Source organism: Bubalus kerabau, chromosome 1 (genome assembly GCF_029407905.1).
Source record: "Bubalus kerabau isolate K-KA32 ecotype Philippines breed swamp buffalo chromosome 1, PCC_UOA_SB_1v2, whole genome shotgun sequence".
NCBI classification, from domain to species: domain Eukaryota; kingdom Metazoa; phylum Chordata; class Mammalia; order Artiodactyla; family Bovidae; genus Bubalus; species Bubalus kerabau.
In genome coordinates, this window is record NC_073624.1 from 86,711,216 (window position 1) to 86,723,518 (window position 12,303).

A 12,303-nucleotide genomic window follows, 5' to 3' on the forward strand; every position below is an offset into this window, starting at 1 on the left:
TCAGTCACATCCAATTCTTTGCAACTCCATGGACTGTAGCCCACCAGGTTCCTCTGTCCAAGGGATTTTCTGAGCAAGAATACTGTAGTGGGTTACCATGCCTTCCTCTAGGGGATCTTCCTGACCCTGGATGCAATCCGAGTCTTCTGTCTCTCCCGCATTGCGGGCAGATTCTTTACTGCTGAGCCTCCTGGGATGCCTATTTGTGTCTTTACCACTTTCAAAAGTCTCTCCAAGATATCAAGCTCATACCTCCTTATATTTCCGATGAACAGAAGTTCATCAGCTTATGTATATAAATAAAATTAGAATATATGAAGGATAAAGTACTAGAACTTTCCCAACCAAAGTATGAGGGTACCCAAAGAAAAAGAAAGATCTTATACCCAGGAAGTGCATTGCTATTAGTGACCCCAGAGTTACAAATTAAAACTGTACTTACGTGAGGGATAGCAGGCTTCTGTAACACTGACTTTCCTATTTGAATTACTGTCTCTAATGAAAATGTATCAATACTAGGAGTTCCAAAACATATTGTTAAGAGGGGAAGAAAAGCAGTGATTAGGGAAGAGATACAAAGGAAATTTACTTTTCATTATATGTTCTTTGTTCTTTGAAATTTTATACCAGGTACCTATATTGCTGATTCAAGACATTAATGATATATTCAGTTAATTGATTTTAGAATAATATCAAAGAAAAATCTAAAAAATAATTTGGTTTGCTTTGAATAAAAGAAATAAGAGGGGATATATGGATACTAGGAACTCAAGTTTATAATCAAATATAAGTTATATTCAAATGTGATCCCATGAAAATATTATCAATATTTTTAAAGCAAAAGTAGAGCTCTGTTCCAAATTTCTAAATTTTATTTCTGGAGACCAGCCTTCTAATAGCTTGAAATGTACTTTTTTCTCCCCTTACATTAACTCCATGACATGTCCTCACTTCTAGTGTTAATTAGGTATGCCTTACAATAAAAGAGTTTGAAAAATTTCCCCATCAGAGTTGTTATCTATTATACATGACTAATACATGGAAAGAGTAAGATTTTTTTTTCCAATTAACCTGAAGGACTTGGAAAAATGACTTTGAGATTTAACATAGAGAACTTTTAACTACTTTTTGAATAGTACAAAAACTTAAATTTCCATAAAACATTATTTTTTAAAGATTAGCATTAGAATTAAAATAAAGCAATTATAAGCAAATGTGAAGAATGTAAATTCCTAAATTAAACATTTAAAACCATTGAAATGTGGTAAAATTATACTTAGAGCAGGTTTATAAATAAATTAAGAAAACAAAGTATTTCTTATTTTTAACCCTTATTTTATAACATCTCAGGGTACATGCAGCCAATTTAAGGACATTTAAAAGCTTCAGACAACTTTGTATGTAAATTTTACTTAAAATGTATAATAGAAACACAACAAATGAGACTTATTGAGAGCTCACCACATCTAAGACATGGTGTGGTGTGCCCTGTTAATGTTACTTCTTTTAATTTCCAGAACAACCCATGTTGCTGCCAAGTTGCTTCAGTCATGTCCGACTCTGTGCGACCCCATGGACTGCAGCCTACCAGGCTTCTCTGTCCATGGGATTCTCCAGGCAAGAACACTGGAGTGGGTTGCCATTTCCTTCTCCATGAACAACCCATGAGGTAGGTTTTATTATCTTAATTTTATATACATAAAGATTAAGGCATAGGAAAATGAAGTAATATAGAAAAGATCACACAGCTGGTCAAGAGTAGAGCTAGGACCTTGCCGACGTTACTCTGACTATAATTTTTATATTTTTGACCATTCTGTTAAATGCTTCAAGGAGAAACAAGGTTTGGCAAACATTAGAAAATTAAAAGGATTATTTAAAAGAGGTCAAGGATCATCAACATAAAGAAAAGACATGTCTTATGCACCTAAGCTAACTCATATACAAGTATGGTCAAAAAGCTTTTGAAGAGAGCTTTGTTCTTAATTTGGTGACAGGAAAAAGTAACACTGGCATCTAAATTCATCCTAAGCTCATTAATATACATTCATTCATCAAATGTAATTCATTCACTTTTATCAGTAGAAACCAATAAGATCACTTAGATGTCGGCAAGTATGATCGGAGTCTCCACCTTAGGCAGATTAATGAATACCTGGAAAAGGCAAATGAGAAGGGGGCAGCAGAGGATAAGATGGTTAGATAGCATCACAGACTCAATGGCCATGAATTTCAGCAAACTCCAGGAGACAGTGGAGGACAGAGGAGCCTGGCATGTTGCAACCATGGGGTAACAAAGAGTCAGACATGACTTAGTGACTGAAAACAACCACCACAGGTCTGTTCCCACATTACAAATGCCACTGAAATATCTGCTCTGTGTCTTGTCCCTTCTACTGAGAAATTCAGATCTGGAAAGGTGACTTTAATAGACATTGAGAAGGATCAGAAGTTGAATTTCCTTCTTCACAAGTTTTTACAATGAAGTTTGTTTAATGGCTTTTGTATAGGAAGTTTGTATTTGTTTAAGTAGAGCAAAATGATTAGATCTGATAGAGTGCCTGAAGAACTACAGATGGAGGTTTGTGACACTATAGTGATCAAGACAATCCCCAATAAAAAGAAATTCAAAAAGGCAAAATGGTTGTCTGAGGAGGCCTTACAAATAGCTAAGAAAAGAGGAGAAGTGAAAGGCAAAAGAAAAAAGCAAAGATATACACATTTGAATGCAGAGTTCCAAAGAATAGCAAGGAGAGATAAGAAAGCCTTTCTCAGTGATAAATACAAAGAAATTGAGGAAAACAATAGAATGGAAAAGACTAGAGATCTATTCAAGAAAATTAGAGATGCCAAGGGAACATTTCCCATAAAGATGAGCACAATAAAGGACAGAAATGGTATGGACTTAACAGAAGGAGAAGATATTAAGAAGAGGAGGCAAAAATACACAGAAACTATAAAAAAAAATCTTCATGACCCAGATAACCACAATGGTGTGATCACACACCTAGACCCAGACATCCTGGAATGCAAAGTCAAGTGGGCCTGAGGTAGCATCTCTACGTACAAAGCTAAATAGAGGTGACGGAATTCCAGTTGAGCTATTTCAAATCCTACACGATGATGCTGTGAAAGTGCTGCACTCAATATGCCAGCAAATTTGGAAAACTCAGCAGTGGCCATAGGACTGGAAAAAGTCCGTTTTCATTCCAATCGCAAAGAAAGGCAATGCTGAAGAATGGTCAAACTACCACAGAATTGCACTCATCTGACGCTAGGAGAGTAATGCTCAAAATTCTTCAAGCCAGGCATCAACAGAATGTGAACCATGAACCTCCAGATGGTCAAGCTGAATTTAGAAAAGACAGGGAACCAGATATCAAATTGCCAACATCTGCTGGATCATAGAAAGAGCAAGAGAGTTCCAGAGAAACATCTACTTCTGCTTTATTGACTACACCAAAGCCTTTGACTGTGTGGATCACAACAAACTGTGGAAAATTCTTCAAGAGATGGGAATACCAGACCACCTGACCTGCCTCCTGAGAAATCTGTATGCAGGTCAAGAAGCAACAGTTAGAACCAGACATGAAACAACAGACTGGTTCCAAATCAGGAAAGGAGTACGTCAAGGCTGTATATTGTCACCCTGTTTATTTAACTTATATGCAGGGTAGTACATCATGAGAAATGCCAAGCTGGATGAAGCATAAGCTGGAATCAAGATTGCCAGGAGAAATCTCAATAACCTCAGATACTAAGATGATACCACCCTTATGGCAGAAAGTGAAGAATTAAAGAGCCCCTTGATAAAAGTGAAAGAGGAGAGTGAAAGGTTGGCTTAAAACTCAACATTCAGAAAACTAAGGTCATGGCATCTGGTCCCATGACTCCATGGAAAATAGATGGGGAAACAGTGGAAACTGGCAGACTTTATCATTTTGGGCTCCAAAATCACTGCAGGTGGTGACTGTAGCCATGAAATTAAAAGACGCTTACTCCTTGGAAGAAAAGTTATGACCAACCTAGACAGTATATTAAAAAGCAGAGACATTACTTTGCCAACAAAGGTACATCTAGTCAAGGCTATGGTTTTTCCAGTAGTCATGTATGGATGTGAGAGCTGGACCGTGAAGAAAGCTGAGGACCGAAGAATTGATGCTTTTGAACTGTGGTGTTGGAGAAGACTGTTGAGAGTCCCTTGGACAACAAGGAGATCAAACCTGTCAACCCCAGAGGAATTCATTGGAAGGACTGATGCTGAAACTCCAATACTTTGGCCACCTGATGGGAAGAACTGACTCATTGGAAAAGACCCTGATGGTGAGAAAGATTGAAGGCAGGAGGAGAAGGGGAAGACAGAGGATGAGATGGTTGGATGGCATCACTGACTCGATTGACATGAGTGGAAGTCAAGCTCTGGAAGTTGGTGATGGACAGGGAAGCCTGGCGTGCTGCAGTCCATGGGGTTGTAAAGAGTCAGACATGACTGAGCAACTGAATTGAACTGAACTGAACTGAGGGCAAAATGATTCAAAACAATGCTTTAAAAAAAAAAAAATCTCGGCTGTTGGTAAAGCAAAGTCATCTAAACTTTTTCTTTCTTTTTAAACTATGTTATTTCAACATTTTTATTCAAATTATCCTCTTCTCCTATGAAAAGATATACATTTTGCTAATGGAATGTCACTGTGCGTCATTTCGGTAAAAAAAAAAATATGCTATGGCAGAAATGTTTTGAAACTTTGCTAGTTTAACAACTTCAGGAAATGTAATACAATTCAACATTAATAATAAATGCTAACTATGCATACTACCAATGGCAACCCACTCCAGTACTCTTGCCTGGAAAATCCCATGGATGGAGGAGCCTGGTAGGCTGCAGTCTATGGGGTCGCTAAGAGTCAGACACGACTGAGTGTCCTCACTTTCACTTTTCACTTTCATGCATTGGAGAAGGAAATGGCAACCCACTCCAGTGTTCTTGCCTGGAGAATGCCAGGGACGAGGTAGCCTGGTGGGCTGCTGTCTATGGGGTTGCACAGAGTTGGACACGACTGAAGTGACTCAGCAGCAGGAGCAGCATGCATACTACCAGAAAAATAACTTTACTATAAAGGAATTGAAGTATTTTTACTACCTACACTATAACAGTAATAATATGAACTTAAAAAAAAATCAATCCACCACAACCAATTTAAAGTTACCTTGCATGTAAAGCAACATTCATATATGCCTCATGCTTCATTTATCATTTTGAAATTAGAGATATTAAAAGCTAGAAAAACACTTAGGAATACAACTAAATTTATATTCATTTAATTCTAAAGGAGATCAGCCCTGGGTGTTCTTTGGAAGGAATGATGCTAAAGCTGAAACTCCAGTACTTTGGCCACCTCATGCGAAGAGTTGACTCACTGAAAAAGACTCTGATGCTGGGAGGGATTGGGGGAAGGAGGAAAAGGGGACAACAGAGGATGAGATGGCTGGATGGCATCACCAACTCAATGGACGTGAGTTTGAGTGAACTCTGGGGGATGGTGATGGACAGGGAGGCCTGGCGTGCTGCAATTCATGGGGTCGCAAAGAGCCGGATATGACTGAGTGACTGAACTGAACTGAACTGAATTACTCACTGAAAATAATTAAAAATTCATCTCATGTTTTGATTTGTGGTCAGGAAACCCATTATTTTACACACACACACAGCCATTTAACACTAAATGTCTGATATCCTTTTCTTTGATACTGCAGTACATTTTTTTTTTTAGTTTTGCAATTTGATATCACCTTTTTCCCAGTCATAAGCATTTTAATTTGATATGTCAGCAGTTACCTATAGGGGACTGTCAACTGCTTTAGAGTCATGCTGCAAATCATGATTGAAAGATTTACTTTTAGTATAATGACAGCTTCACATATTAATTAGATCATCAGACACATGTTTGCTGAGATTTAGCAATTGAGCAATAAATACAGCATGGCAGTGATAGAGCTGTTAAACTTCAGCACATAGATTTCAAATACGTTTTATTGAGTTATCCAAGAAATAATCGCCCTGCTAAACCCAAGTTAAACACATGATGGAATATTAGGATGTTTAATTAGAAATGAAGTTATGCTTTACAAGTAAGTAATCTTACACGTGGCTAAAAAAGAAGCCCATGAAAATTAATTTTACTCAGTAAAAACATACACAAAGCCCTTTTGTGAAGTTGGTAAATGGGTTCAATCATTTCACCAATGTACACATGATGGAGAAATAGACTGAATAAATTAGGGAGGAAGGGGTTCAGAGGAGACTTTTCGACTAAAGTAATAAGGGTTGGTAAAACTCATGTACACTAAGATTACCTTTCAAGAAATCAGGAAATCCTATTACTTCCTTCTCAGAGATTCCATTGTGAGGGCTCAGTAGATAGCGACCGGAACCAGGCATTAACCTCCTTTCTAAACTATCAGGCAGCATTCAACTGCAGAAGACATTTAGGCCATTCCTATACATGGGTAACCTCGGCAATGCTGATGCTTCCCTACCTCGAGAGAGAAAAACTGTCACAGACATCACTCCTAAAGAATGGTAGCTGAAGGGGCAGACATAACAAAAACACAGACTTGATGAGTAATGACAGCAGGATGAATTCCTGAACATATAACATGGCATAAGCAGAAAGCAAAGAAGGAAGGAAGAAAGGAATGAAGGAAGGAAGGGAGCAAGGGAGGGAGTAAGGAAGGGAAGAAGGAGAAAGGAAATCCTGGAATAAGAATCAGAAGCCTTGAGTTCTACAGTGCAGGCCTGTAACTACAATTAAACACCATATATAAGTTATTCCACAACTCTGTGCAGAAATTACCTCATTCGGTAGGTGAAAGCACAAGATCAGATGATACTGAAGGCCTCTTTAAACTAATATTTTAAAATACCCAGCAAATATGGAAGCAACCACATCATCTTTTCTTCCTCATTTATACCTTTGTTTATTTATTCAACAAAAATCTGTGGAGCACCTAATAAGGTGTAGGCCTAACACAATGTCTCAAAGATTCATAAGTGAACAAGTTATACCCTTTACCTCCATGAAACTCCATTCCTGGAATGAAAATGAGGTGAGCAGACAGAGGGACCAGAAGGTGAAAGCGGGTAGATAAGCAGGGGTCAAACCTCAAATGTTGCATTAAGACACGTGACCTTTATCTCAAGGGCAGTGGGAGGCACTGACTTTTCTTTTGTCAGGGGTGATATGATCAGATTTGGGTTGTGGAGGTTGGACTGCGCATCACCTCTCTTCTAAAGGATTTTTTTTTTTTTTAATGGCACACTTTCTATTTATAACGATATCAACAAAGTGGTGGTGTCGGAAGGTGAGGAATTAGGATCTAACCTGGAGAAATTATTGGGACAGACACCTTGTGGCAATTATTGCTATTATACTTTTTCAGATAGGAGGCAGGAACGCCTTGCTACTCAAATAGTGAAATATGGTCTGGGGCTAAAAGATTCTAGAAAGCAGAGATAAACTATGGCCCACTGTCCTGAGCACCAACTTTACTCAATGGTGAGTAAGTTTAATATTTTATATATGGAATAGAAATGAATGGATTTACAGGCTAAAACAAGATGTTTTGAAGAAATTTTATTTACCCTCATGGTGAGCCATTTCAGGAACTCCCTAGATTAAGGCATTGTCTCTCCCTCATCATTAGTGTATATTCAGAAGAAACTTTGAAAACTTTGAAAAGCACTGATATAGATTTTTTTTAAAGTAGAGTATGGGGTATAAAGCTCTTAGTATTCAGCTGCTAACTACGTGACATCAGAAAAATTTAATCACTATGAACCTAATATTTTTGCTTGTAAACGAATATTAGCTCCAAGATAATGCCCATCTTTGAGGATATCTGTGAAGAGGAAGGTGATGTATAGTGAGTAAAAGACACTGAAGTTAATTACTCTGCCCGAGACCACATAACAAGGAAACAGTAGAACTAGATTTCAGACCTACATCTTTTTTAAAGCCCTTGGCTTTTACAGACAGTTACTTAGAGCATTGCCTTTCTTTGGGATTGGAATAAAAACTGACCTTTTCCAGTCCTGTGGCCACTGCTGAGTTTTCCAAATTTGCTGGCATATCGAGTGCAGCACTTTCACAGCATCATCTTATAGGATTTGAAATAGTTCAACTGAAATTCCATCACCTCCACTAGCTTTGTTCGTAGTGATGCTACCTCAGGCCCACTTGTCTTCCCATTCCAGGATGTCTGGCTCTAGGTGAGTGATCACACCATCATGATTGTCTGGGTCGTGAAGATCTTTTTTGTATAGTTCTGTGTATTCTTGCCACCTCTTCTTAATATCTTCTGCTTCTGTTAGGTTCATACTATTTCTGTCCTTTATTGAGCCCATCATTGCATGAAATGTACCCTTGGTATCTCTAATTTTCTTGAAGAGATCTCTAGTCTTTCCCATTCTATTGCTTTTCTCTATTTCTTTGCACTGATTGCTGAGGAAGGCTTTCTTATTTCTCCTTGCTATTCTTTGGAACTCTGCATTCAGATGCTTATATCTTTCTTTTTCTCCTTTGCTTTTCACTTCTCTTCTTTTCACAGCTATTTGTAAGGCCTCCCCAGACCGCCATTTTGCTTTTTTGCATTTCTTTTTCTTGGGGATGGTCTTGATCCCTGTCTCCGGTACAATGTCACGAACCTCCGTGCATAGTTCTTCAGGCACTCTATCTATCAGATCTAGTCCCTTAAATCTATTTCTTACTTCCACTGTATAATCATAAGGGATTTGATTTAGGTCATACCTGAATGGTCTAGTGGTTTTCCCTACTTTCTTCAATTTAAGTCTGAATTTGGCAATAAGGACTTCATGATCTGAGCCACAGTCAGCTTCTGGTCTTGTTTTTGCTGACTGTATAGAGCTTCTCCATCTTTGGCTGCAAAGAATATAACCAATCTGATTTCAGTGTCGACCTTTTGGTGATGTCCATGTGTAGAGTCTTCTCTTGTGTTGTTGGAAGAGGGTGTTTGCTATGACCAGTGCGTTCTCTTGGCAACTCTATTAGACTTTGCCCTACTTCATTCCGTACTCCAAGGCCAAATTTGCCTGTTATTCCAGGTATTTCTTGACTTTATACTTTTGCATTCCAGTCCCCTATAGTGAAAAGGACATCTTTTTGGGGTGTTAATTCTAAAAGGTCTTGTAGGTCTTCATAGAACTGTTCAGGTTCAGCTTCTTCAGCATTACTGGTCAGGGCATAGACCTGGATTACCATGATATTGAATGGTTTGCCTTGGAAACGAACAGAGATCATTCTGTCGTTTTTGAGATTGCATCCAAGTACTGCATTTCGGACTCTTTTGTTGACCATGATGGCTACTCCATTTCTTCTAAGGGATTCCTGCCCGCAGTAGTAGATACAATGGTCATCTGAGTTAAATTATCCCATTCCAGTCCATTTTAGTTCACTGATTCCTAGAATGTCGACGTTCACTCTTGCCATCTCCTCTTTGACCACTTCCAATTTGCCTTGATTCATGGACCTAACATTCCAGGCTCCTATGCAATACTGGTCTTTACAGCATCAGACCTTGCTTCTGTCACCAGTCCCATCCACAACTGGGTATTGTTTTTGCTTTGGCTCCATCCCTTCATTCTTTCTGCAGTTATTTCTCCACTGATCCCCAGTAGCATATTGGGCACCTACCGACCTGGGGAGTTCCTCTTTCAGTATCCTATCATTTTGCCTTTTCATACTGTTCATGGGGTTCTCAAGGTAAGAATACTAAAGTGGTTTGCCATTTCCTTCTCCAGTGGACCACATTCTGTCAGACCTCTCCACCATGAACCATCTCACACGCTAGCAGAGTAATGCTCAAAATTCTCCAAGCCAGGCTTCAGCAATACGTGAACCGTGAACTTCCAGATGTTCAAGCTGGTTTTAGAAAATGCAGAAGAACCAGAGATCAAATTGCCAACATTTGCTGGATCATTGAAAGAGCAAGAGAGTTCCAGAGAAATATCTACTTCTGCTTTATTGACTACACCAAAGCCTTTGACTGGGTGGATCACAACAAACTGTGGAAAATTCTTCAAGAGATGGGAATACCAGACCACCTGACCTGCCTCCTGAGAAATCTGTATGCAGGTCAAGAAGCAACAGTTAGAGCCAGACATGAAACAACAGACTGGTTCCAAATTGGGAAAGGAGTACGTCAAGGCTGTATATGCGCACACTGCTTATTTAACTTATATGCAGAGTACATCATGAGAAACGCTGGGCTGGAAGAAGCACAAGCTGGGTCAAGATTGCCGGGAGAAATATCAATAATCTCAGATATGCAGATGACACCACTCTTATGGCAGAAAGTGAAGAAGAACTAAAGAGTCTCTTGATGAAAGTGAAAGAGGAGAGTGAAAAAATTGGCTGAAATCTCAACATTCAGAAAACGAAGATCATGGCATCTGGTCCCATAACTTCATGGCAAATAGATGGGGAAACAGTGGAAATAGTGTCAGACTTTATTTTTCTGGGCTCCAAAATCACTGTAGATGGTGATTGCAGCCATGAAATTAAAAGACGCTTACTCCTTGGAAGGAACGTTATGACTAACCTAGACAGCATATTGAAAAGCACAGACATTACTTTGTCAACAAAGGTCCGTCTAGTCAAGGCTATGGTTGTTCCAGTAGTCATGTATGGATGTCAGAGTTGGACTATAAAGAAAGCTGAGCACCAAAGAATTGATGCTTTTGAACTTTGGTGTTGTAGAAGACTTTTGCGAGTCCCTTGGACTGCAAGGAGATCCAACCAGTCTATCCTAAAGGAGATCAGTCCTGGATGTTCTTTGGAAGGACTGATGTTGAAGCTGAAACTCCAATACTTTGGCCACTTGATGCGAAGGGCTGACTCATTTCAAAAGACCCTTATGTTGGCAAAGATTGAGGGCAGGAGGAGAAGGGGACGACAGAGGATGAGATGGTTAGAAAGCATCACCAACTCAATGGACATGAGTTTGGGTAAATTCTGGGTGTTGGTGATGGACAGGGAGGCCTGGTGTGCTGTGGCTCATGGGTCACAAAGCGTAGGTCATGACTGAGCAACTGAACCGAACTTAGAGCAAGTGTGAGACTCTCCTCTTATAGACTGAAAGTTCAAGGATAATTATATAGAGAAAGCTAAATATTCTGTTGCATTATTTTTAACTCCAGTTTTAAATTTTACATTGCTCATATTAATCTTATGCCATTTCACACTTTCACAATCTCTCCAAATAATTTTTTTTTAGTGGAGGAATGATATGCAGGATTGAGCACGGTCATTTTTCATCCCAGATTTTCTGGGACAGTCTTTATTTCAAAAATACACACCACTGAAATGCTCTGAAGAAGCCACTATTTCACTAACCAGATTCTGCACCAGAAACAGCATAAAATACTATAGTATTCAAGGGACACAGTCAGCACAGGAGCTAATGTACAGGAGAATTAAAATGTACCTTGATATATATGTGTGTGGGGGGGAAGTTACTAGTAGAGATCATGGGATAGAAGCATTGTAGAACCACTGCACTGGAAGTATTTGATTTTGAGCTAGTAAATCCAAGATAGTTAATTATCAGAAATCTGTAGTTAATAAGCTCTATGAATGATTCACATGCATGCTGAGTTTTGGAACTCCTGATTTAAGAAATGATCTCTTAAGAAAGAGCCCCATATATCAAGGATAGTCACTAGGCATTTTCTGTTAGAGATGTTTGTTACCCATTAGTCACTGAAGTTTGAAAAGAACCACTTAGATGTATTTGCAGAAACAAAGGATGTAGTGATGCAGTCCTTTCATGAGCAACCTTCTGTGTATAGTCGCAGTACTCATTCAGCAAAATTTTCACTTCCCAAGTGGACCAGAGCATTTTCTGTCGTACATTTTGATTGATGTGTTTATTAAACCGGATGACTGCAAGAGGGATGGAGATGGGACATTCACTGTGTCTACTGCATAGAGATTTATGAAAAGCAATGGCAGGCAGTGACCACCAATCATTGGTGGCAGCAGCTTTCTCTCAGGGAGAATAATCGGACTTTGTGAGGACCTGCTATTAGAATCCATTTAACCCAAAGTAGGGCTTCCCAGGTGGCCCTCCCTAGTGGTAAAGAATCTACCTGCCAATACAGGAGACATAAGAGATGTGGGCTTGATCCCTGGGTTGGGAAAATCCCCTGGTGGAGGACATGGAAACCCACTCCAGTATTCTTGCCTAGAGAATCCTATGGACAGAGGAGCCTGGTGAGCTAAGTCC

At 39.2% G+C, this 12,303-nt stretch overlaps 1 protein-coding gene across 5 annotated transcripts in view; it reads right to left on the bottom strand.

Annotated features, from left to right (window-relative positions):
* NELL2 (neural EGFL like 2) overlaps positions 1-12,303 on the bottom strand; it is a 420,064-nt gene that overhangs the window by 115,017 nt on the left and 292,744 nt on the right. The gene's annotated exons all lie outside the window — the stretch shown is intronic.